The 5,815-nt window shown below is 44.3% G+C and overlaps 1 pseudogene; it reads left to right on the top strand.

The window, feature by feature from the left end:
• Positions 1 to 604: 604 nt before the first annotated feature.
• Positions 605 to 743, top strand: LOC117076899 (annotated as a pseudogene).
• Positions 744 to 5,815: the final 5,072 nt, after the last annotated feature.

Here is a 5,815-nt window from a genome sequence, read left to right as displayed (position 1 = left end):
CGGTTTCTCTCTGATATTGAACGACTTCCAATGTCAAGCAGAATGCTGTATCACAAGGATAAACGTTTGTCAAAAGAACCGGTTTTCTTTGTAATCCTAAACTTTCTAGTTTGTGCATTAAAAGTCATTATTTGAAGAAGACAGCACAGGCTCCATTTGGCGGCCAGAGGGATCGTTGGCATCACAGGTTAAGAACCCACTTCTTTGGGAGAGACCAGGAAGGGGGAAGGGAGGGAAAGGAGATAGAGGCGGGTGTCACTTCCTCCGCCGGCTCCCGCAGCTGGTTGGGCGGCTGAGTGGCGGAGGGTGGGGCGGAAGAGCAGACGGGGACCGGGAAAGGCGCTGTCGGTGACATCACGGATAGGGCGATTCCTATGTAGATGAGGCAGCGCAGGGGCTGCTGCTTCGCCACGAAGGATTTCTGGTGCTGTGGGAGCAAGTCCAGGACCGCCGGTTGGACGTGATCGTCCCAGCTGTGTGTCAGGGCTGGGAGGGCTCGGGGTGGCATGGTGGGGGCGGTGGGGGGGACAAGCGCGTGGCAAGTGACCGTGCGTGTGAAGGGTGAGGCGTATGGGGCTGTGGCAGGGTGGAGGCGTCTCTAATCATACTTACCTGGAAGGGGAGATAGCGTCATTGTGAAGGTGCTTTTGATCAGAGTGTGGTTTATCCATTTTATTCCAGATGTGGAAAACTCGACTGTGTAGTTAGTGATATTGGGGGGACTACGTTCGCGCTTTTCCCTGAATTTTTGTATTGCAAAAAGAGCATATGTGAAAGGGTGATTTTTGCTTTTATTGGTTTATACTGAAATGAGATGTCGCCGTTCTTCTCCCTGGTTTATGGTGAAGTGAGATGTCCCCGTCCTTCTCGCTGGAGCCTCTGTGATCGTGTTTACTATAAACTAACTAGCGCGAGAGCTGCATAGCTTTTCCCTTTGTACAGAAGGCTGCTAGGCTGAGGCAGGCGAATCACCTGACGTCAGGAGTTTGAAACCAGCTGGGCTAACATGGCGGGCGCCTGTAATCCCAGCTACTCAGGAGGCTCAGGCAGGAGAATCTCTTGAACCCGGGAGGTGGAAGTTGCAGCGAGCTGAGATCGTGCCAGTATACTCCAGCCTGGTTGACAAAGCAAGTGATGCTGCTCTTAAAAAAAAAGAAAAAGAAAAAGGCTGGGAACTATGACTGAAGTCTATAATCCCAGCACTTTGGGAGACCAAGGCAGGCGGATCATAAGGTAAAGGGATGGAGACCATCCTGGCCAACATAGTGAAACCCCATCTCTAGTAAAAATACAAAAATTAGCCCTTCTGTAGTCCCAGCCACTTGGGAGGCTGAGGCAGGAGAATCACTTGAACCCGGGAGGTGGAGGTTGCAGTGAGCCGAGATCGAGCCACTGCACTCCAGCCTGGGCAACAGAGTTACAAAAACAAAAACAAAAACTCCGTCTCAAAAACAAAAACAAAAACAAAAACAAAAAACCCACTGCAAATCATAATGCATTCTACTTAATTTAATGTACGTTTAGCTTTAGAGGATTCCTTTAGAAAAGTGTCTCTCTAAATGTGATTGAGAGTTCAGGAATTCCTTCATTTGTTTCTGTCTCTTTGTCTTCAGTTAATTCATGCACTATTAAATGGAATATTTGCAAAATGAAAATACAGTCTAAGCTCAATTTTACAAAAGCATATACATATATACATGTATATATATAAAATATATAACTCCCATATATATGTATATGTGTATATATATAATATATAGTTCATATATATATCTTTATTGTTCTGTTTTTTCTTTTGCAGGGGTGTGGGGGGGACAGTCTAGTTAAAATATGTATTCTTCTCTCTGTAGATATACCAGAAGAACATGATTCTATCAGTGTTGCCCTGATGTTAACAAAAGTTATTTTGAACTTAGGATGATCAGAAATTTTACATATCTGTACTTTTTATGTATTGCTGGTATGGTCTATGCTAAGCATGTATTTTTTTTTTTTTTAAATGAGAGTAACTTTAAAATGATTTGGAAGAAAAAATATGTACATATATGAACAGTACTTAATTCCAGGTGGTGGGAATGTGGATGACTCGTTATCTTCTTCTTTCTGTATCTTTTATATTTTTAAATGGAAAAACTCAATGACCTGGAATTGAAAGAACAGATTTGGAAGGGGTGTGGGGCAGGTGAGAGGAAAATGCAAGGAAAGGACAAACCCAGTTCTGGCAGGACGTGTTTAAGTTCAAGGTTTCTGGGGAGCAGTTGTTGGGATAAGAAGGATATGGGGGAGGCAGGAGAATCATGAAAATATTTAGGACAGTGTATTGCCTGTCATATCATTCCTCCTCCTTTCGTGTTTCTTCAAAAGAAATATACAGACTTACGTTTCTTTTCAAGCATATGTATCATTTGTGTTTCTCTTTTATTAACGTAACTGGTGAGTTTATCTTGCTGGTTGCCCAGAAAAGCCAATGGAGCTGAGAACAGCAAGCTTTCTGCAATAGAGAAAGAATCTAATAAATGCAGAGACAGCTAAGTGACCAGGACAGAGGTTTATTGTTACTCAAATCTGTCTCCCCCCAAATTCAGAGGGTACTTTTTTTTTTTTTGGATAGTTTGGTGGGCAGGGGGCTAGGGAATGGGGAAAGCTGATTGGTTGGGTTGGGGATGAAAATCACAGGGCGTCATAGCTTATCTTCCTGCACTGAGTCAGTCCCTGAGTGGGGGCACAGGACCAGATGAGCCAGTTTACCAGTCTGGGTGTGCCAGCTAGTCCATCATAAGGCATAAGGCAGGGTCTGAAAAACACCTTGAACACCAATCTTAGGTTTGACACTAATGATGTTATCTATAGGCACAACTGGGGAGCTTAGGAATCTTGTGAATTCTGGCTTCATGGCTCCTGAGCCATAATTTCCAGTCTACTGTCTAATTCGTTAACTTTGCTAAGGAGGTCTGATCCCCAAGAAAGGAAGAAAGGAAGAGGTTTGTCTTGGGAAAGGGCTATCATCTTTGTTTCAGACTCAGACTTGGGACTAAACTCTGATATTTAGCCTGGCCTATGTCCAGGAATGGACGACGGAAGCTTGGAGGTTAGAAGCAAGACGCGGTGCTCAGGGTCACTGAGCCAGGGAACAAGGATTTGAAAGCAGGAATTTGAAGTGAAAGCAGCCTGGCTCCAGAAGACATTCTCAGAACCACTGTGTATGTATTTCTCCTAACAAAAGTACCCTTGCAAAAATTATGACAGTGAGAAAAACCCGACATAGGAAAAGTATGATAGTGAAAGAAATCTGCCCGGAGTGACCCTGGGCAGGTAACTTAAAATCTCTGCATCTTAGTTTTCTCATATGGAAGATGAATATGATGGTGTGACCTTGGCCTGTGGTAAGGACTAAATAAGTAATCATGCACACTCATTGCCTGTGCCTGACATGTGGCCCTTGGCATATCAGGCAGAGTTGATGATGTGCGTATGTTACTTATTTGCATGTTAGCTCTTGTATTTTGCCTGCAACACTGCACGAAGAGCAGATGTGGCCAGGTGCGGGGGCTCATGCCTATAATCCCAGCACTTTGGGAGGTCGAGGTGGGCAGAGCACCTGAGGACAGGAATTTGAGACTAGCTTGGCCATCATGGAAAAACTCTGTCTCTACTAAAAATACAAAAAGTAGCCAGGCATGGCAGTGCACCTGTAATCCCCGTTACTCAGTAGGCTGAGGCAGAAGAATCACTTGAACCCAGGAGGCAGAGGTTGCAGTGAGCTGCAATTGGGCCACTGCACTCCAGCCTGGGTGATAGAGTGAGACTCCATCTCCAAAAAACAAATAAAAAGAGCTGATGTGATGAAAATTTGTTGTATTGAAGTTACAGCAGCGATACTTTCCAGTGGCGGTGCACCCTCCCAGGGAGACTGCAGCAATCCTCTCACCAGCAGTAACCTCCTGGGCTGGGAGGTCCCAAGAAGGCCCCTCAATCTCCAGCAGGTTTGATCCTCTAGGAGCTTCAGGAAATGAGCTAGAGAAGTATTTCTATCTGGGAGGAACTGGGAGTTCATTAGCTCATCTGTTCAGCTCATCCAAAGGGGAATAATGATTCAATTTTTTGCTTCCAACCTGCCCCAATAAAATTTTTATCATTTTACGGTAGAAGATATTTGCACATGTAAGGGAGGAAATATGGCTTTTCCTAACCCAGCCTAGGTTCACTGCTGAGAACCTTACAGCAAAAGACAGACTAACAAGAGAAGAGAGCATATCTAGTTATTTAATGTAAGTTTTACATGACAGAAGAGCCTTGCTAAGGAAATGAAGACCTGAAGAAACAGCTAAACTTCAAGGTTTTTTTTGATTATTTTATTTTATTTTATTTTTTTAATGTTAGGTTTGATGAATACTGGATAGCTATAGAGAAGTGTGATATGATGAAAGGAGTATGATCTAACGGTAATAAACTGGGGGAAACGTAGCCAGGCCTGTATGTTCAGACTCTGTGTTGCTGTGTTTTCAGACACAACAATGCACATTTCCTCTCGTTACAGAGAGAGCACCTCTCACATGAGAATCTTATGATCAGCTTCAGGAAAGAAGCGCAGGGGGAGAGTAACAGTGACCTTCCTGCTTCTGTTGTTTTCTCAAATTCCTTTAGCATAAAATATTCAATACCCCGAGTTGTTATATTTTGGAGTAGTGTGTCCTGAACCCCACCATGTACATGCTATAAAACCCAGAATCTTTGAAGAGTAATACTTATGACTATAAAATATTTAAATTCAAAATACAAATGATGGCTGGGCATGGAGGCCAGCACGTAATCCCAGCACTTTGGGAGGCCCAGGCAGGCAGATCATTTGAGGCCAGGAGTTCAAGACCAGCCTGGCCAACATGGCAAAACCATTGTCTCTACAAAATATACAAAATTAGCTGGACACCGTGTTGTACACCTGTGGTCCCAGCTACTTGAGGAGGGGGTGCTGAGGATCAACTTGAACAATATCATATGTAAAAATAAATTTTTTTTCCTTTAAGTTTAGTCAAGTGAAGCAATGGGAGTGGAGAAAAAACAAAGAAATCTGTAGCTAGTTGTGATAACTGGTTGTAAACAGGAATGATTTTTTATGCATTATACATGGTTATCAAAGTTACATATGCTCCAAAGCTGGTGGTGAACAGCAACAACAGCAGTGTCCTGGTCCCCCCTACACTTCTCTCCAGGGATAACAATTTTCTTCTCTTCTCTTCTTTCTTTCTCTCTCTCTTTCGTTTTCTTTCTTTCTTTTAGACAGAGTCTTGCTCCGTCGTCAGGCTGGAGTGCAGTGGCACGATCTCAGCTTAAGCTCACTGCAACCTCCGCCTCCTGGGTTCAGGCGATTTCTCTGTCTCAGCCTCCTGAGTAGCTGGGGTTACAGGCACGTGCCAAGACACCTGGCTAATTTTTGTATTTTAGTAGAAACCGGGTTTCACCATATTGGCTAAGATGATCTCCATCTCCCGACCTCGTGATCCGCCTGCCTCGGCCTCCCAAAATGCTGGGATTATAGGCGTGAGGGATAACAATTTTCAATGCATGCAGCCAACCTCTACATATCGTTACTCTTTGACTGTCCAATTTTCCATCCCAGGCCCTGCAGTTCAGCCTGCAAGGGGAAATGGAGTTTGTGTGTTTTCCTTCCTGCCAGTTCACTCCAAGGAGCCAACGAGGCACCTCTCTCCCATCCCCCACCCCCACACCTCCGCACGCCGTCCAAACTGAGCCCCTCAAAGACTGCGGTGTTTTTCAGTCCTTCGTAACCGCTGAAAATTTTCATATTTGCACAATA

Source organism: Trachypithecus francoisi, unplaced genomic scaffold, assembly GCF_009764315.1.
Source record: "Trachypithecus francoisi isolate TF-2019V2 unplaced genomic scaffold, Tfra_2.0 Lachesis_group5, whole genome shotgun sequence".
Classification (NCBI taxonomy): domain Eukaryota; kingdom Metazoa; phylum Chordata; class Mammalia; order Primates; family Cercopithecidae; genus Trachypithecus; species Trachypithecus francoisi.
Note: the sequence above shows the minus strand (reverse complement) of the source record. Positions and strands in the feature narration are given on the sequence as shown.